General features: G+C 30.3%; 1 pseudogene across 1 annotated transcript; it reads left to right on the top strand.

Annotated features, from left to right (window-relative positions):
• Nucleotides 1-50: 50 nt before the first annotated feature.
• On the top strand, nt 51-21030 carry LOC143249553 (uncharacterized; annotated as a pseudogene). The gene is made up of 12 exons (XR_013027832.1): nt 51-207; nt 1876-2270; nt 3271-3570; nt 3991-4056; nt 7501-7587; nt 8813-8865; nt 10665-10825; nt 12415-12580; nt 13009-13193; nt 19594-19705; nt 20135-20201; nt 20771-21030. The product of XR_013027832.1 is annotated as an uncharacterized LOC143249553 (transcript).
• The last annotated feature ends 1091 nt before the right edge of the window (nt 21031-22121 follow it).

Raw genomic sequence — 22121 nt, 5'->3', positions numbered from 1 at the left:
AAAAGAAAAACAAGCAGCTGTTAATTCACCTTTAGAGTTTATTTTAAACCAGGTTGAATTGCTCATCTGAAAGAAAAAAAATGTCATTTTCTTTTGGATCTGGTCAACAAACCACACAAGCACCATCAGGATTTACCTTTGGACAACCTCAGCAACAACAATCTACAGGTTTCACTTTTGGAACTAATGCAACTACCACAAGTTCAGGTATGGTTATCATCCTAGAAATTTTTCTGGTGGCTCGCATAATAATTTTTGTTTCAACTTATTTTAAGATTGATTTCAATAAAGTCAAATATTTTTTTGAAGTTAGAAACATTTTATTTCTATGGTAATATTTAACAAAATGGCAGTTTTCTTGCCAAAGGAAAAGAACTACTACCATAATGTTTTCTTTCTACATGTTTTGCTCAATAGGCTTAAGATATGCATCATCACTTTACTTCTTCAGAGTAAATGCTAATTGTATAGTTTTATATCAAACATTATGCACCTCTGCAACAAAATGAAAAATTTCGTTTACCTACTTTTCATTCCAGTGTCAGGTAAAGGTTTCAGAAAATTTCAAAACTTTCAGTATCCATAATCATTGTCCAACAATAAAAAAAGTGTGCAAGTTTTTTTTTTAGTAATGTAAATGTGAAGAGGGTAGTTTATTGTGCACACTTTTCCAAAGCTTAGTTATTAAAAATGTAATGTCTGATATAAAATGGATATCAAAAGAATATTTTACTGTTACTTGCCACTAAGGAAAGCAACTCCAAAAAAATAAGCATACAAAGTGCAGTACTGAACATGAGATGGAGTAATTACATATGAGCATCTAGTCTTCACAGCCAGAGAATTATTCTTGTTTCATGTTTATTTTATTTTACACACACACACACACCCTAATCCTAGCGCTAGTGCATGAAGCAATGAATTGAATCTTCATCTGTTTGGCTGAAGCTGTTGTCTAGTTCTCTTTTAGTTGTAAGTATTTATTCTTGAAAGTATGCAGCATCAGTAGAGAAATAGAAAGAACCTTGTTTGATAAAAATGAAAAATACACTCATTTTCTTCATCTGATTGCTTTATCCAAGCACTCATTTCATGTAGCTCAACTTTAAATGAGAGTGTCATCTGGTGTTACTGCTGCTTCCAGCTCTTTCTCATACTTATCAATAAAGATAGCACAGTTTCCAGTGACATGTAGTATACTTGGTATTGTGTGTAATATTAGCAATATCGTGATCTGCGTATTACTGCATTGTTTCAGTTATTTTAAAATAATGATTACAATTTAATGCACAAACTATATGAAATCCATCCAAAAACTCTTCAGAACTGAAAAAAAAGTCCAAATTATGCTTTAGCTTAAATAGTAGATGGCACCTCATAAACATAACAGAATAATTAACTTTGCATTACTCACATTGTATAATGTTATTTATGTGATGTAAAACAGAAATTTCATTTAATTTGGTTCCTAACTCACTTAAGAATCATTAATCATATACACTGAACAAAATGAGATGTGAATTAGGAGCTAAAATGCAATGTATGTAATGCCAAATTGTTTTATTTATTTGATATCACCTACTGCTTAAGATTAAGCAGAATTTTGAATTTTTTGCTCAAGCAGGTTTGGATGGATACATTATTATAAGTACTGTTATTGTTGAATTTGTACAAATACTTAGTGCTGGTAACCTTTTATAACTCCCTTTCACTGTGGTTTTTGACTTTTTACAGCTAAATCTTTCTGTTCTAATGCACTGTTTTTATTTCATAGAATTGTAGACTACATGAATCAATAGTTGATAACTTTAGACAACATTTGCTAAGTTTGACTAAGTAACTTATTACTCTTTTATTCAATTTTCCCTGTTGTAGGATTCTCCTTTGGAAACACACCAGCATCTCAGCCTTCTTCAGGGTTCTCTTTTGGGAATCCAACCTCGACTGCCTTTAGTTTAGGAAGTAACCCAACTTCGGGTGGCTTCAGCTTTGGAAGCTCTAATCCAACTTCAGGTGGCTTCAGTTTTGGAAGCTCTAATCCATCTTCAGGTGGATCAACAGGTTTTTCCTTTGGAACAGGTGCTACACCTGGAAACACTGGTGCAGCTAGTGGATTTTTTGGCCTAGGAACTCCGAATGCCTCAGGAACTGGAAGGGTTGCTGGAGTTCCAGCAAGTGGAGCTAGCACATTTACATTTGGTAGCAACCCTGCTACTTCAGAGCACACAACCTTGGAACTAGCTTAAGTCAGACAACTTCTTCAGGGGGTGGTATGTTAGGTAGCTTTCCTAATAGTCTTATTTTGACAAGTATTGTCATTGATAGGGATTAGAAATAGTGGAAATTTGTAAAATACAAATGTAAGTTGTTTTAGTTTTGTATGTTTAACAATAACATGACAATGTTCATTATTAGTTGCATATTTGTGAAAATTGTTTGGTTTAGTGATGTAAAAGAAATAGTCCACATAATACTGAGAAGTTTTGAATTATATAAATTAACAAATGTAAGTAATCATGTTTAGACTCAAAAATTACAATAAGCATTTGATGGGATACTCTTCCCATGTAGACAAGAGCACAGGAAAATTATAACTTGTTATATGAAATTACAGGGGAACAAAGAGCATTGGAAAGCATTGTTAGTATATGGGAAGAAGCCTCTAATGAGAACATAATTTATTTTCAGGGTTTTTTGTAGTCAAACATGTTGAGATTCAATTTGTTTATAATAACAGTGGATTCAACTAGTAAATATAATATGCAAAATCATTTAAGCAATGTTCAAAAACTTTTAACTGCATATTTGAAGCAATAAGCTGTTGTAGTTTGTCAGCAAAATGGTTGTTTGGAAATTTTTTGGAGGATTCTTTTTGTTGATTATTAAAAGTTTACAAGTGTATTCTGCACAACCTACAGTCATTATATGTGACATTAAGTCAGTCTTATATATCTGAATAACCTGAATGTCGCTGTTGACATGTTTTAATTGGCAGGCTTTATATGTTAATCAAATAAATGTTTAAACATTGCAAATGTAACATTTATAATTGAAATGTAATTTTATCTAACTTGTTCTTAAAAATGTGGAGTAATACTAAACTACTACATTTTAAATCTATAATATCGTGTAAGAAGTATTGTAATATTAAAAAAAGTTCTAAACTATTTTTTAAGTAAATCAACATTTGTTTCAAGTAATGATGGAAGGTAAGAAAAAAATTAAATTGTGATTTATTTATTTTTTTGCATATTTCTGCATACCTTCAAGGAGGCTTCAGTTTTGGAACCAACACAACTACCACATCTAGTACAGCTTCTTTAGGAACAACTGCTGTTACATCTGCTTCAGTTGGGTTGCCATTATCAACACCATCTGGAGGTTTTAGTTTTGGGTTTCCCACTACTACCACATCTGGGGGGCTGTCTTTTGGAACCACTTCAACTACTACTGCTAGTGGAGGGATTTTTGGAGGAACATCAGGAATAACATTTGGAGCTACACCTTCCCAAATAGGAACTACAACAGTAGGAACTACAGTGACAACTACTACAAAACCAACAGGTAGAGGTTGTATATTATGAGTGTTTCAAAATGTGCCATCATTGGTTAATAACTATGGTATTGTAACAGTAATGTATTACAAGTATATTTAATTACAGACTGTGTGTTTTGTTACATTTTAATATAAAGTTAGTTTATTCTTATATTGATTTTAGTTGCTTTTTTGTTCAGACTTAGAAGTAGGTGTTACAAATTTTACTGATGAAGTGTAAATTTTAAAAATATTCAGTAATGTCATAAAAAATGTTGTTACATTTCGTTCTGTACATTGAAAGTTAAATCTTGATGGTTTGTGGGATTTTTTTAGTGTAGATATTATTTATCTTCTTACAATTCATTAGTTGATTGTAAATGCTGTGGAAGCTAGAATCAAGTTTTGTGATCTATGCCCTAAAATTTAAACAAGAACATTTCCTCTTGTTAAAGGTTTAACATTTAGGATTCCTCTTTCATCTGGACCAGCACCATCAGTTACAACATCTGCTGCACCAGGTAATCATACTATACTAATTTACTCTTTTTGTTGGTTTTTTTTTGTTTTGAAAGATTTATATGTAAATAAAGAGGGAAAGATTGCATAGGTGCAATTAATGAACTTTTTAACAGACATAATTTTAATGCTTTAATATACTAGTGCAGAACAACCTGATGACAACACTCTTTCTTAACAGAGTAGTAATAGATTTCAGTACCAGTATATCAGTTTGTTTCTATTAAAACCCATAAATATTGACTGGTGTCAATTTCCTGCACATCATATGGTTTGTTTTATTGCATTGCAATAAAAAAACATGAATGAAACTCTTTGAAATTTGATATAACTTTTTGACATAATCTTTAGTTAGTGTAAAATAAGATATCTTGATTTTATATATGATTTTTGTACAAATTGTCAGCTTTCTCATTCAAAAAGTTTTTTCGTAAGAAACACCATTGTTGTACATTTTAATGATTTGCTTTTATGTCTTCGTCCATTGTTGTAAAGCATTACAATACAGCTAAATATTCTTTGTTTTAATTTGCAAAACCCCACATATCATTGTATTCATGATTGTGTACAATTGATTTTTTTACTTTAACAAAATGATAAGCAAGCTGATAATGTTTATTTCCTAATCAGATCTCTGTTAACATATTTAAGCTTTAAACCTGTTATGTATTAATTTATTTATGTTTTGAATTTCTTTTCAGTCATTTTCTTTGTACAGTCAAGCTAGTATTAAGTCAGTAAGGTCTAATGTAAACATTGAACCTAACATACAGCAGCCTTGTCTATAAAACAGAACATGATATGATCAAGTGCAAAATGATCTGATTAAACCTAAAATTCTCAATCTAATCTTTCTACACACAGATTTCCTGTCATACTGCAATATCATACATCAAATGAAGTTTCAAAAAAATATATTGGTTGTACTTGTGGTAGAAGTTCTTTAACATCTGTTTATGCAGCAGTATAATATCAATTTAAGTTTTATCACTGTTCTAATCTCTGTGTGAGTCTTTGCTGAATTGAAAGTCGTTGGCATTTGACACTAAAAAGAACAAAAAAGACAGTTTATTACATGCTTAGACCAGTAACAAGACTTTCCAAAAGCAAATATTTAAGAAATCTACAGCATGAAAGTTCAGGTTGAAAAACAATAATAGGCTAAAATAAAAACTACTAGTATTGAAACTATTAGGTTGAGGAATAATTTTTGAGCGTTTTTAAATAATTTCATTCAAGCATTACGTGCAAGACTATACAATACTTCAATGCATGAACACATTACACCCAAAACATTTATTATGATACTTTATTTCATGTAATACCTAGGTATATAGTATGCATTGTTTTAAACGAAATTGCAAGAAATTAAATGCGAAAAGCAGATGGTGTCGAAAATGCTCGATTTTGTCCACTTGACAGTCCATTTATTGAGCTGAAAATGAAAGCAAAAATTAAAGACATATGAAAATCAAACACACCATCTATTAGAGCAAAAAATTATCTACCAAATGACATGAAATATTTTGAGAAAGCGTTTCATTTATGAATATATTTGAATATATTCAAATTGACAGTTTTAATTAAAGCTATTTTCACTTCCTTCCCAGGAAACTACAAATACTCAGAAAAATGCAAGAAATTTACAAACACTAATGTTTTTGTTTATAGCATGCTGAAATCAATTAAAAACCAAAATTTGGAATTTTTTATAAAATTAAAAAGTAAAACTTTTTAACTGAATAAATTTCAACTTTGAAGTATTCTTAAAAATGTGGAAGAACAGCTGTGAGTATATTTTTTTCTTTGTGGATTGAATATTTTCTTTTGTACAGGTTAACTATGCTGCTTAAGATAACTTTTTTATGCACAATGTAGCTTAGTGTGAAATTTATTTCTGAAGGAAAGCATTTATACCTGTTTGTACTAATCTAACACTATTTCTGAAATAAGTGTGTCATACAAAAATTATTTGAGAATTGGGAGATTACTCTTTAAACATTATGAAATATTGTGTTAATATATAAATTAGAAATGTTTCATGTTATGTTCCTGTGGTGTAACCTCAACACTTGTTCTGAAACTGTTATAACAGCATCATGCTATAAATTTATTCTTGGAGAAATGTCAGTAAACCTTCCTCTTTGTCATTCAGGAAGTTTAACATTAGTTGTTGTAGTTTAATCTATACATATATATGAAAGCAAAATTGAACATTTGCCTGTTTACTAACTTTTCTCACACTATTTGATCAATTGCTACAAAACTTGATATGATGACTCCTATTCTCCAAAAGTAACAGAAAAGCGTGAAATTCCCACCTCATTTCTCATAAAATCTAATTTTTGTCTTTTAATTCAGTTTCTGTCTGCATGTCATGTCCCATTTTGATAATATTCTTTGCTTAGGAACAAAACTATCACAATGTTGTTGATAGACTGACAGTGTTTTTAATATTAAACATGTGCATGTTAGTTTGTGATTTAGTTTTATTTTTTCTGTTTTTAGTAGTTTTCTGATGTAAAAGTAAACAATGTAATTCATAAACTTCTTAAGTTAATATTGAAAAGTTCCCAATCAATCAAATACCTTACTATTCTAGACGAACGTGGTAACTTGGTTAAAGATGCAAAAGAGCTAAATGAAAAGATGTTCCCTAATATTTGTCAAAGTTATTAATGGTTGTGTAAAAAGAACAGTTTTTGCACCTTGAAATGATGCTGTTCATGACATAAATGATCAATTATTGCAAAAGGTTCTTGGACAAGAATTCACTTACACAGTTATTGGTGTTCCAGTTACATTTGATGCTGTAAACTACCCAAATTAATTCTTAAATTCACTCGAACTATAAGGTATTATCTCAGGTCACATTGTGTAGTTAAAGGTTGGTTCACCACTAATATTGTTTAGAAATCTTGATCCTCCAAAATTATGGTACATATTTGGTTGTTAAAACGTTATTGATACATGTTATTGAAACAAAAAATACAACTGGTCATGCCAAAGGTGAAAATGTCTTCATTTCCCATAGTTCTTTTGCTACCAAGTGATTATCCCTTTGAATTTAGAAGACTACAATTCCCAGTTGCAATTTGTTTTGCACTGTCAGTTAATAAGACATCAGGTCAGAAATTAAAGGGTGCTGGATTATTCTTAAAACACCATTATCTTTCATGTGGTCAATTCTATGTATGATGTTCAAAGGTTAGATCTCAACAAAATCTTGTTTACATTGTGGAAAATTAAGTTTATATTAAGATTGTGTAGTTTTGAAAATAAAAGTTTTAGATAAAAAATTAAAATATTATGAAAGTTGAATTCTTTAGACAAATGTTCTTAAAAGTAATTTCATTGTGTCTTTAAATATTTATTTCAAGTACTTTGGACACCTGTTCAGGGAGTTTGTAATTTTGCTAGTATTACATAATTTTATAATTAAATAGTTCTTCAGTTTGGAGTAACTGGAAAGGCTGCTGGTACCACCGCATCTTCTACTTCAGGATTTGGGATTATACAAACATCTGCATCAGGTAGGATTTACCTTCTACTATTTATCTAATTTAGTCCTATTTCATTGTTTTTTGGTTTATTTCTAAACTTAAATTGAAAATTTTAAAACATTTAAGAAGCTTTGAAAAATAAACATTCATTGTATAGTTTGCAATTCAATTTTTTCTATGTTATTCTAATTTATTTTATTTATGTTATCCCTTTTATTAATGCTAGAATATGCTTCTATAAATAGGGAGGCTAAAACTATAATGTGACTGTTTGAAATTGAAATTTAGATGAATGGATATATAATAAGATTACTATCCATTTTAAGGTAGAATTTATAGATTTTATAAGCAGATACAAGAAAATTGTCAGTGTTTGTGCTAGGCATGAAAAACTTAAACAATAGCTTGAGACTCCAAATAGACCCCTTGAATTAGGGATTTTTTTTCAACATAACTTTGACTGTTGCCTGTTCTAATATTTTACTAATTTTTTAAAAAATTGTTTTATCTGAAAGTGACCCAAATGTGCATCATTTAGTAATGGTCAGGCACATGTGCAGTGTGATTGTTGACTTATTACAGAATTATACATGCAGTAAAAAAGATTCTGGCTCGGTAGTGTTGTGAGAGTAGGAATGACTTTTAGCAAGTGTATTGGTATGTATGTTTGTTTATTTTGTGGAAATATTGCAGTAAGTGTTTTATAGAGCTGGGTTAGAGTGTCCAAAAAGTACTCTAGCTTATTAGAGCAAGCACCCAATGGGGTATCACTGCTCCTGATTATCATACTTATTTCATTTGGGAGATAATCTAATTATTAATTTGGAAACTTAGTTGATATTTAAAATTATATACAAGATTACAGTGATGTTTTGTTGCTACAACTATAAAAGCATGGCTGTTGGTATTCTATCAAATTTCAGCATATGTTGAAAGGTTAGAGGTTCCCTCTTAAAGTGCTCGAAAATCAGTGGAAACTTTTTCAGAATTTCATATGATCAACTAAAGTGAAGAAAAAGTACATTGTTCTCTAGTAAAGTTAAGTGTATACGTTTGGTATACAAAAAGTTTGTAGGAAATTGTTATTTTTCATTTTCATGTCTCACACACAGGAGGGAATTAACATGTGATGCAGAGAAATCTTGATTGTGATACTTTTAATTACTGTTGTGTATCACTTCTACTTGTTTAGTTTTTTGTAATATTTTGTACTAGAAATATAAAAAGGAAGTTTTTTGGGTTTTTTTACATGCAGGAGTTACTGGTCAACCTGCAACAACTTCAGTTACTAAGACAACTAGTACAGGTAAGTACATTTTAATCATTTGTTTCCTGTTTATATGCAGCAATGTTGAACATACACATACATATTTATAAACTTGTTTAACAATAGGAAACATCTAAGAAAACGTTCTTTTGACCTTTTTTCAGTAGAATTATATAAGAGTGATGAACAGATCCCACTGTTGAAATAGAGTAGCCCAAATTTTGATGATAGTTGCTCTTTCAAGTTCAAAATTAGGTTGTCTTTAGTTAAATGTTTAGCCTGAGAAAAGATATTATAATCATCCATATTCCTTAAACATGATGTGTAGTTTGCCACATAATACAAAAAAAAAAACAAAAAAACATCATTGGCACCTCTTGTGAGGTGACAATTTTTGTTTTGTTTTTTATTTTGTATAAGATTCTTTATGGAAAGAAAATGAAGATTGCTAGACAAATCAACCAGATTCCTATAATATTAATAAGACTATCATAATAGAATGTTCACATCATTAGTACACCATAATAACAGTAACAAAATAAAGTATTTCTCAGTATGAAATAAATATAAGGAACCTAGGGAACAGGAAGTAGAAAGAGTTGATTATAAAAAAAGTTCAATATCCCTTTCTGCTTCTTATTGCAAGGGGTCTGCAGATAAAGAATATTGAAGTATCTAAATGTTTACAGAGAATTTCTGGAACCATAAGAAGATTAAAACTGGGGAGAAAAAAGGCTGGATCTATGATATTCCGATGTGCAAAATGTACACCTGAAAATATTTTTCTAACATTAGTTTGTAGTTAAGTGCTTTTGATATAATAGAGGTTCTAGAAACTTGAAAATAAAAGGAAATCACTAGTCAGGTTTTTTTGTTTTTTTTCTGGATGCTGTTGCTGAAATAAATTAACAGCAGAAATAATATCAAGCAGGTAATATTTTAAAACATTCCTGAGAAGTTCACCAATTTCATGTATTTTATGTTTATTAATGTTCATTGTGGAGCTACAGAAGTAAGAAAAAATATCTTCTATTTGCATGAAACAATTATGAAAATTGAGCATTTTCGTGACAGTAGAGTCTTTTATTTGTTACAGCATTGTTTTTTGGGGCTTAATATTAATTGAATTAGATATTTCTTAACAAAATAGGCATGTTCAGAGAGCTGAAAAAATGTATGGGTTTTGTCAGTTGTGTAACGTGTGTGTGTATCATTTGTAATTAGTATATGTATGGCTGTGCTGGTTTTTTAAGTATTCATTAAAATGATTTTGTTTTTGAAATGTTCTTTCAAAATGATATAAAACATTTTGACTAACAGTAGCTCAATGATAATATATTGAAAATATGAGAATGTTGTTGGTGTAAATTTGCTCAGTTTCATGTTTTCTTTACATTTAGTTTTTCATTAGTGTAAAATTTTTGTTTGTGTGCATTTTAGAGCAGAAAGGATAATAAATAAATAATTGGTTTTTCTACCCTATAAAACGTGTTGAAGTACATATTACAGTTTCAGAAACTTAATACTTTTTCATGATATAGCACCATGTGTTGTGAGCATGTTGGTTTGTTCATGATGCAACCCACAGTGATGTGTTTGTTATCTAAGTTCCATAAATCTTTATGATATGACTGTTGTGTGATTAAGATTCCTGTGTTTCTTCAGTGATTTCCACTAAAATTTTGCATGGTGATAAAAATTATTTTTTTTCAGTTCCTTTCTCATGCTAAACTTGAATTATGTGGTCCAACTTTATTTTCAGTTTTCTTATTGCACAAAGTTACATATGTGATCTTGATTTATGTTCAATACTAATCAATGATTTTATGTGTATTCCAGGTTTTCATTTGGTGCAGTACCTTTGTTACTCAGTAGTACTTCAACAACTACAACCAGTACTTCTGATGGTTTCAATGTAGCAGTCAGTAAGCCTTCTAGCACAGTAACCTCAGCATCTGGCTTTTCCTCGCTTCTAACAGCTACGACTTCCACATCAGTAGGGTGAGTTTTCTTATGTCTTGTAGAATTATTTCAGAGATGTATTTTCTCAACAGGCCTATTGGTAACAGAAGGTTTGTATCGGCAAGTCACAGTTCATTCTTTCAACATGGGCTCAGTCAGTTGACTAATCATATGGCCACTTTGTACATGTTGAAAGTCATTATAGTATTGATACCTTAACTTTTAGTATAGTATGTGTATTTTCACAAAATTTAGCAGACTTTCAATAAACATTAAATCTTTTATATGCAAACAACTTTTTAGTGAGGTATTTTTAATCATCTAAAAAAAAAGATTTGTTCATGAATATCTTGAGTCTTTTTTGGCTATTTCAAGTGTTAGGTGATTTTCATTTTAAGATTAAAAATATCGTATTTTATTTTCATAATCTCTAAAACATGGATCCAGCAGTGTTACGTGAGCAAGCATTGATCAGTTTTGGTCTTTCCAATGCCAGCTCACAAGAGTACTTGTGTCATTCTGGAAATCATTCACAACTCTCCATAGTCATATATAACATTTAGAACTAGTGTAGTCTTGCTTTTCATAAGTACATGCATGGGGAATATATTATAATTTCTATTTCTCTGTGATTTTCTGTTACATTTAATAATCCAACCTTAATTAGCAGCTGTACGTACTTGTATTTAAATATTTTTTTGTAATTTGCACACTAAGAAAATGAAATCATGATCCTATAGCTTTCAGTTATTCCGGTTTATAAAATATTGATGCTCTGCAGGTCTTAAGCTTTTCTACATAATTGAGCACAGACAGTCAAATAGCAATCACCAGCTTGTAAAAGGTATGTTGAATTGACACATTTTTGTTTTAAATATTTGTATAATTTAAAGATAACTAGCTGGCATACCCATTCAATGCATAGGGAATATAGGGGAGTTGGATCTAAACACACACACACACACCCCATGTCACTCTCTGTGAGGCTCTAAAGGTACATGCCAGCAGTTCACCATTTACAGGTGGCCACAAACATGTACACACTTCTTAAAATGATGGTCTAAATAAAAATAGCTATTTTCCAGCAAATCAAAAGAAGAATCTAATAAAGTGGTATGTAATAATTAATCTGCAAAACTCTTTTATTTCTCTCATCAATAAACTAAATAGTCAAAAATGCAAAAGTTTAGTCACACGATAGTTATAAACTGCATTGGTTAAAGTATAAGTACTTGTGCTTCAGTTATAATAAATAAGCTCAGGCAATGGTATCTTGAGAGGCATAAGGACTGGTGAAATCTGAGAGCCTTGATTAATCAGAAGAAAATGAAAGTCAAGAGAGAGTAAGTTGAGTACCTTTACACGTGAAAGCTAACTTCTGAAACCTTAACTATCTCTATACCATGATTGATATAAATAGGGTTGACTTAAAATGTGAAAGCAGCAGGAAATAACCTTGTTTCTGTGAAGTATTACTTAAATAGTGTATTGTAGAGCTGTGTTTCATTTGTGCTAAAGTATGTGTAATAGGTGTAGTAGTGTAAGGTATTGCTTATATATAAAAAACAAATACTACCCAGTCGACATATTTAAAAAGATTTATAATTTTGATGAATCTTTATGTACAGAAGTGCAGTTCCTACTGCTACACCTGCTACTACAATGAACTTCAGGCAATTAGAAGAATCCATCAATAAATGGACATTGGAACTTGAAGAACTTGAAAGAACATTTCTTAACCAAGCTACCCAAGTTAATGCATGGGATCGTTTACTTATTTCAAATGGTCAAAAGGTTAGCAGTTGATTGTTTAATATTATATTAATAAGTGTTTTTAGCATTGTGGACAGTCAATTCCTAGTGTTCCTTCCTGACAACATTTATATTGTAACATTATGAAGTACCTTGTATACAGTGTTGTGCGATACTTTTTTAGTGATATTCTAAAGTAGCAGTTATTTATAAGCTATTCATCTGCATGTCATTAGAAATGATGATTATAATCTGCACTGTATTAGTGCTTGACATTGTTACTGTATGGATGATTGATGTTGCTAAAAGCTGAAAACCAATGAAAATTGAAGCTTTTTAGCAAATGTTTAAACATTTAAAAACTCATAACTTTTATTTTGAAGTAATAATTGTAATGGTTTCAACTTTGTAAGAAAAGCTTTCCACAATATAAGCTCAGGCTCTAATAAAACATTTTGATATTTCAACAGATAACCGCTTTGAATGAAGCAGTGGAAAAGGTAAAGCTAGATCAACAAAGGTTGGACCATGAGTTAGATTTCATTGTAGCCCAACAAAGAGAATTGGAAGAGTTGTTGGTGCCACTTGAGAAAAGTGTAGAGTCTTCCCCACATCTCTCAGTTCAACAGCATGCAGACCTGGAAAGAGAACACACGTGAGTTGGTAGATGTATCTGTTCAGCTGTTTTATGCTAGAAAAGTGAAGTTTGTAGTCATGTTTATCATGTAATACTCTATCTATGATGATTTCACTAAAACTGCCAGAATCTGGTACTAAACAAAAGGTTTCATGGTTATCATTTATAAACAGATGTAATAGTTACTAACAATGAGCATTTTTAGTTGGAATTATAATAGAATCTTGAGAAAATGCCATTGACTGATTTCTTTTTGTCTTGGATCAAATAGTCTTTTAATCATCTACAGCTGGATGATTGATAGTCAGGTATGTGCACACTGCAGCAAACTTCATCAATGATGCAACATTTTCCTCAATGTTCAGGAATGATTGTGGTCTGAGTTTACTAAGAAATCCGTATTTTGTTTGGAGGAGATATGGAATTCTCTCTATCTTATTCTTTCGGTTCTGGTTGGTTTAATGAAGTTATCAGTGAAAAAAAAATTAGTGATGAATTTTTTTATATTAGGATTTCTAATAAAGTATTGTTCCCTTAAAATGGAGCCAGAAGCTACATGGAGGGGGCCACCTGTTTTAACCACTCATACCATTATACAGCAGTGTGTTGTCTGTCGATCAGTCAGTAGCCATTAAAATGGCATCACAAAAGGGACACTTAACATTACCATTTGTGCTGTCATGATGTCACTAAAATGAGTGCATTTCATCAGTCACAAGAATAATTGTGCACTCTGTAAGCTACAACACAGCATGACATGTAAAATTCAAAAACAAGAATAAAAATATTTGTTACTCATAATTTTGGTTTTAATTACTCTTGAAACAGAATACTTTTGGGGACCCTGTAGAACTACCTCTGGTTTGAAGTTTGTTATATATATATGTTTGTATGTGTGGGTTTCAAGTAATTTTTTTAATATATATAGAAGTTGAAAATTACCTACAGTTAACAGGATTTTATTATTGTTAAACGTATATGTACATGTGTATATGTTTGCATTAAACCCTAAGTATATGATAGTTGTCACCACTTGTGAATTGGTATGAAAGTGATGCTTAAGGACTTTCTTCACAGTCAATTATTATTAATTTTCACCAGTAGATGGCATCAATGCATGAATATGTCATATTGCAACTAGTAGATGACACATCAGTAATGTTTCACATGACATACACATAATAATACTTTGTGTTAGAACTTGTATGCTGTTGCAAATGTTTCTTAACAATTGGTCATGCTAGTATTTAGAAATGCATACAAGCCAACCATTGCACCGGTGGAAACATAAATTAGTAACAGTACAAATTAATTGCTGTTAATAAACAACACAGAAAGATTCTTAATTTCATAACAATATAATCTGTATTGCCTGAAGTGTAAGATTGGGTTGTTTTATAAATCTATCTATGTAGTGTGTATTATTTTTTTAACAGATATAACTCGTATACAAATATTATATAGGGGTTGAGCAGACAGAGCACAGTGCTGGAAGAAACAATTACAAATACTTCTTTTTTTAGAAATTCCATGTCCTAAATAAGTAAGTTTTCAGGAAAAGCCCAGTTGATCTCATTAAAACTAGTCAAGTTTGAAACTGATCAAAAGTCAGAAAAGTTGCAATTTTATATGGTTGTTTCTAACTAAAAATATTATTTGTAATAATATAATGAAATAACTGCAGGATATTGAAAGTAGTCATAAACTATTTTCGTTATGAATTTTTTAACATTCTTTATATTACATAATGAAAACTTACATAAATCCCAAACTGTTTCTGAAGTTGAACTATATAGCTTTGTAAATAATATCAAAATAAACAACATACCCATGTGTTTTGTGATGTAATATTGTAAACTCTGATAAAGTGAAAAGACAAATACGTTTTAAACTTTTATTCACACTGAAAAATGCTTGCATTTGAAAAAAAAAACATTCGTAATGTAAAGGATGATTCATAATATAAATACATAAAAAAAAAGATAACTTGTTTGAAGACACAATAATGAATAAAAATCACAATGCTAATGATGCCTTTTTTGTCTCAAACAAAATGTGACGCATCAAATCTTAAGTTCGAAGAAACCTTCTAGAAGGTTATTTATTTCTTCTTTTTTTTTCACTTCCACATTTTTTTTTACCTGAAGAATGCAGTTTAGTTCTCATAAAACCATGCTTCTTGTCTGTCATTTTTGGATCTATTATTTCTAACAATAGTGTGTGAAAATAAAACTGATCCAGTTTAAAGAGCATCTTTTCAATCTACAAACTGTCATCTCGAGTGATTGGTTCGATACTTATGTTAGGGGTCCAACTAATGAAATCACAATTTTTCACCAGTTATATAAAGTTGACCCTGCTCTTGGTAATAATATATATGTGTATCTTTCAGTTTCAAAATATTATTAAGTAAAGTATAGCAGAAATCTTTACAGTGCAACCTGTAAAGGAGTCATACCCTTTGCTTTTAGCAGACACTTGACTTCAATAATACCATCGGACCATACAGTGGCGTCTGGGGAGACTGTTAAGTATCCTTTCTCCACATTCACAAATAGGCCACACTGCTGTATTTGGTTTCTAGTTTTAGTGGAGTAATCAAACAGAACATTTCTTTCATTGCTTTTACCATTGATGATGTAGAGAAAAATGGGCTGTATAACATTTGCTTCACTTTGGAGATTGCATGATGTTGGTGTCAATCATCATGTAAATATCTCCAGAATGAGAAGCTACAAGTTGTTGCCTTTTTTGTTCTCCATGAAGAGTTTTTGTACTGACCTTTTGTGTTTTGTTTTTCAATTTGTTGTTCATTTGTAACTTGTAGTGTTTTTAACAAATCATTTTTCAGTTCTATGAACTCTGAATCTGAAAGATCAGACTTTCTGACTCATGCCCATAATTGTTATCCCCCAAAAAAAGGCTTTTTTTGGATTTCCAGTGATTCTCTTTTACCTAAGGAGCTAAAAGTCTTTTGTCAACCATCATCCTTTGAGCCTGAATTTTAGTTGTATATTTCTTTAAGATGACCTAAGAATGTTGAAGTATTGTTCTATACTTTATTTTAATTAAAGTTTTAATACCCATACCAGTCATTTTGAGAATAATTTTTATTTTTAAGTGAATTTCTCGTCATCACAAAATGCTTGACCAAGTTGAAATGGTCAACTTGTAGCATATGCTCTTCTATTGTGAGATTCTCATTTTGATCTACAAATTTCTTTTTTGCCAATAAACTCAGTCATAAGATGTATATAAGTTTCTGCTAAGTTGCTTGTTAAATTGCCTATCAGATGGTGTGTCTTTCTCACTACAGCAATCATTATTCTGTGTGGGGTTTTATAAGGTATGTTATTCAAATAGTTTGTCTTGCTGTCAGTTATTGTTTCATGAGAACAGTAATAGGACTTGCACTTGCTATGAACATCAAGTATATGGTAGGGTGCATTCTTTAAGTCTTTCCTCCACAGAATTACTGTTTTATTCATTATGTTAAATAGCTTCACAACCACATTTTTTTAATCTCAATATCTTGCCTTTGCTCAAGTGTTTACAGTTTTCTGCACTTTGTCTTTCTATTTGGAGTAAAGCATGATTGGTATTTTCCTTTTCTTTTTTTTTCCAAATTTCTATTGCAAGAGACACATTCCATAATGTTTTGAATCAACGATTATTTTTCAATACCAGAAATAATACATTTCTTCTCACCTTTGGAATCCTTCAGCAGTTACATTAGATTCCACTGCACTAGACGACTCATTTTAGTTTCTGTAACAAATATACTTGATCTCTTCTTTCCTTCCTACTGCTGTATGTATACAACAAAATGTATTTCTTACACTCAATAATAATTTTTTATGCCATTTGACCAACATAATAATTGCTACTCTTGAGTTGGCTGTGTGCCTTTGTCTGTAGTTTCTCTTATTCGATCCTCCCTCAAAAGTTACATCCATCCATATCCACAATGCCAGCTTCTGTAACAAGACATCTTTTTTTGCAACCTGTTGTCATTACTAAAATAATTTAGGTTTATTCAATATGTTTACAAGAAAAATTACAGCATCCAAAAATATTGGTTTGAAGACTAAAATGAATATTAAAATATTCAATGTTGCTCAAAAAGTCAAAAGTAAAAGCTCATATTGTGCAACCAACTTTATTAAATCAGCATGGAAATTACAATATTTGGCTTATGGATAAATAAAAGCTGTAAATATTGAAATAGAACTTCTGTGGTTTGACATATATAAACTTTATTAAATTGCAATAAAGTTGCATACACTTACATGCTGGATATTAACCTTCCCAACTTTTTCTTCACACTTCTGAAAAGTGTTATACCTCAAATAGGGTACATTTATAATAAAGCAAACGTTTTCATATTTGAATCTTCAATACCTATAGCAGTGATACCCTAAACAGCAAAAACATTGATATTATAATGTCCTTCTTTTTGTCTATTATCTCTTTGAATTGTCACATTCTCACTGCATACACGTGCTACTAAAACACTTTTGGGTCCTCTATGAAGCTGATGGTGAAATTAAAGAGCACTGTTTTATGGGCAGCTGAATAAATAATATGATAACCTTGTCACTTTTATACTGAAATGTGCAATTTTAACAATCTGTCTTTCCACGAGTCTCTCTACACCAGGATCATTGATGCCAGATTATGATTGTCTTTATGTCACATATATTAGTTTTTGGGTATCATTCAAACTAAGAAGTAATAAAGAAATATATATAATGAGGTTATCTTAGTAATAAACAACTTTACGTTGATGTATATTTGTATACATGCATTAATTTACACATTGATTTACCTAAACATACTTTTCTGAAGTGAAGTCTGATCTTTGTGGATAATCAGGTTTATTTGTAAATTAAAATCCTCTGCTACATCTGACAATATGCTTTCTTCTGTAATACTTTTATAAAAGTTTTGCAGCTCATCTACCTTTGTTTTGTTTTTGTAATTTTTTTTTAATACACTTATAATTACTTTGTTTTTTACTGGGAAATTTTCCTTTTATTTTAGTTGCATTTCCAATATGTGACAAACTGTCACAGTGAAATGTCTTTTTACCTGCTGGTAATGTACAAGATTAGGGAAAATTGGTCACTGTTGCTTGTGTTACTAATTTGTTAGCCAATACCAAGCATTGTCCATTTTCCTCACCAACATTGAATAATACAGAAATGACCCTCACAAACAGTAAAACTAAATACAATGTCTATGAGCTGTCTCTAAAAATAAAGCTCTCAGTTTTTATATTTTATTCATGCAAAGTTATAATATGATGGCAGAACAGAAAAGTTGAAAAGAAAGAATATTTGGCCTAAGTTTCACAAAAATAATTGTCTTTAGAACAGAAACAACCACATTGGAGGTGAATAGCCACAAGATAAATGGATAGCCAATGGTTAGAAAACAGGAAGGAATGAATAGTACAGTAACACAAGTACAGTTGACAAGCTAGTTTCAGCAAAGAGACAGGGGAAATGATTATATAAAAATGAATAATAAAAAAGGCAATAAGGAACTTGGCCACAAAAAGAAACCATCATATTCTGAATCACTTTTCAAACCAAGATTTGACTGTCCCTCACTCTGAAAAATTTCATGATAGGTCAATAACAATGAAAGAATTAGCATTTTGTAGACCTTATATGCTATAATGTATGATAGTTTTTTTTATTCCATAAGTATTCTATCAATGCACAGTTATAGGGATCTGAAAAATCCTTGTACAGTCTTCACAGATTCTACTTAAACACTAAAGAGCCTTTATGTTTATGCCTGCTTGAAAGTCTATAAGGTGATATGTAAGAAAAGCTTAAAACTTTTGAATTCACACTATATTGTCACATCAGATATTAAAGTTTTATAACTAAATCGTTAGTCATGTGTTTTTCTACTGTCATCACCAAAAAACACTTGATTTTATATTTTAATCTTACATTTAATGTCATTGTTTACTAACCTTTATTCTCCCCACTGACACAGCTGTATGTCTGAAGATTTGCAACTCTAGAAATTGGTTTTCAATACCCATGATAGACAGAGCACTTCCTTCTATATTTATTTGTTATTTTGTGTGTGTGTGTGCATGTGTGTGCTTGCATATGTACATGCATGTACAATGACAAAATTGTGAATCATCTTATGCATCAGGTAATCATTCCAAGAAGTTCTTTCTTTCTTTCAAGACATTATTAAAAAATAACCTGTTAAACAGTGTTGCTAAGTGTGTAATAATGAACATGTACAAAATTATATTTAAAAAATTTAAACTAATAAGTTATTTATAAACCATTTGGTACCATGAAACTGTAAAAACGTTAATTTTTAGTCTTTGATTTCAATGGTTTTAACTTTAGATACAAACCAATAGACTTGTGTTATTTCACAGATACCATCTTGCTGAAAACATTGATGGTCAACTAAAGAGAATGGCTGAGGATATTAAAGAAATAATTGAACGATTGAACACTTCCAATAAAAGCCAGGAAGAAGTTGATCCTGTAAGTAGTTCCTGATACATTTTAATTGATAAATAAATGCTGTAAATAAACTTGATCTCTTGTGTTTTCAGTGCCTCTATAGATGAATGTAAAGAACTTTGAAATGTTAGACTGCTCAACATAATTTATGTTTAAACTGTAAATTAAGAATCAGATTATGTAACACATCTATTATGCTTAATAATGGTTGAATTTTTTAGCAGGTTTTGTATGCATCAAGAAATTGAACATTTTAGGTAATTTATAATATACTTTTGTTGTTTTTACATTTGCTTTTTCTGAATCATTTTTCCTCATTTTCAGTGTTCCGATTGGGTTTTGAAAACTATATGTAAACAGATTATAGGTATAAATATGAGACATACTAAAAAGTGAACTACTGAATAAATACAAGAATTTTGCTGTGCAAATGTTTATCTTTGTTTTTAGATGCAACAGATATCAAAGATTCTTAGTGTTCATATGGATGCTCTGCAGTGGATTGAACAGAACTCAGGTAATCAGATGTTATCTCTCTCACTAATTACACCTAATTTATAATGTGGTTAAATTTAAAAATTTGGCTGTCTGATGCATATAATGAATATTCCAAAGACATGAAGCGGTCCAATACAGCATACCAATAAGAAATGCAGTATTAAGACACAGTATTAGCAGAACCATTTTATGTTAAACTTGTCAAAACACTTTCTACCAGTATCATTAGGTGTTATGTACATTACTGAAAAAAAAAAAATGCTATATATGAGGCTGTACTCCTCATCATACATGATTTTGGTCCTATTTTTGATTCCATTCTAACATGAAAAATGTCTTAAAATCAAACTTATTGGAACTACATTTTTCCTTTTACTGATTGTACTAGCTGATAATATTAACTGTATATTCAAATCTTGAAACTTCTGTCCAAGTAAATTAATAAGAATGTGTGGGTGAAACAATACTACTATACTGATAAGTAATTAAAATCACTTTCACCACTGTTGTTTAAATAAGATTATTGATATATGAACTCACACGACTAATACCAACATATTTAATAAATGTTTGATATTCTGTTTCCAGGAATTGTTCAAAGAAAGATTGAAGAAATTGGAAAAATTTCTGAAATGGAAAGAAGAGATCAAGATAAGTCCTTCAGGATGTAAGACTGATGATAGGAAGAATAGCCCTATGTTGTTTTTTTCTATATGTTTTAAATGTATCAACTAATTTTGATTGTGTTCTTACAGCATTATTCATACCTTATAAATCATGATTTCAAAATATAACAAAAGAGCACTGTCAATCTTTTTTTTATTCTTCAAATAAAAAAATTAAAGCTATAGATATTTCAGGTCTAATTTATCCTACACTTGGCATTGAACAGTTTTGTTCATCCATTTTGTGAAACACAATATCAAAATATCTCAAATATTTAGATGTAGGACTGTGAGTTATATATATATACATCTTTCAAGTAATATCTTGTAACCTGTATTATGATATACTTCCTTTTCCTGGTGGTAAAAATTTTGTGTATGTACTAATTTTAAAAATAAACTGCAAAATACTTTTTGAACTAATGATATTATGGCCTTCATTCAGGATGGTACTTTATGGTTAAATGTTTTCAAAAAACTTTATGATATTTATAGAATACATTCTAACTTTCAAGATGTTGTTAGTATTGTGAAGATAAGTAATATCCTAGTCAAACCTTTGTCAGTATTATGGAGATCAGTAATGTTTTAGTCAGGATGTTGTCAGTATTATGGAGATAAGTAATGTTTTAGTCAGGATGTCAGTATTATGGAGATAAGTAGTGTCTTATTCAAGATGTTAGTATTATGGAGATCAGTAATGTCTCAGTTAAGGTGTTAGGACTATGGAGATAAGTAATTTCTTAGTCAGGATGTTGCTAGTATCATGAAGATAAGTAATCTTTTTATCAGAATGTTGCTAGTGTTATGGAGATAAGTAATGTTTTAGTCAAGATCTTGTCAGTATTATGGAGATAAGTAATGTTTTAGTCAAAATTTTCAGTATTGTTGAGATTGGTAATGTCCTTGTTAGGAAGTTGTCAATATTGTATCGAAGTAGTGTCTTTTCTTACTTAGTAACGTAGGACTCCATTTTCAAAGTGAATATTTTAATTTAAGATTTATAGATTGCTGAAGTTTCAGTTTTTTTTCAGAGTAATTATGCATTTGAATTTTAAAATTGGAAGAAACCTTTAGAAACTTGAATTAAAAACACTTTCCTATTCATTGATGCCCTCAGAAACTCTTACGCAAACAAATGACTAAGCTTGTAATGGAATTAACCATTATAAAATGATGTATAAAGGAAACTAAACTACATTGCTAGAGATATGTTTGATTTCTATGGTCCATGTGGTGGTATATTAATTTATAATGCACACTGAGGGATTTAG

This window comes from Tachypleus tridentatus, chromosome 4 (genome assembly GCF_004210375.1).
Source record: "Tachypleus tridentatus isolate NWPU-2018 chromosome 4, ASM421037v1, whole genome shotgun sequence".
Taxonomy (NCBI): Eukaryota; Metazoa; Arthropoda; class Merostomata; order Xiphosura; family Limulidae; genus Tachypleus; species Tachypleus tridentatus.
The sequence above is the reverse complement of the archived record's forward strand: the minus strand, read 5'-3'. Positions and strand labels throughout refer to the sequence as shown.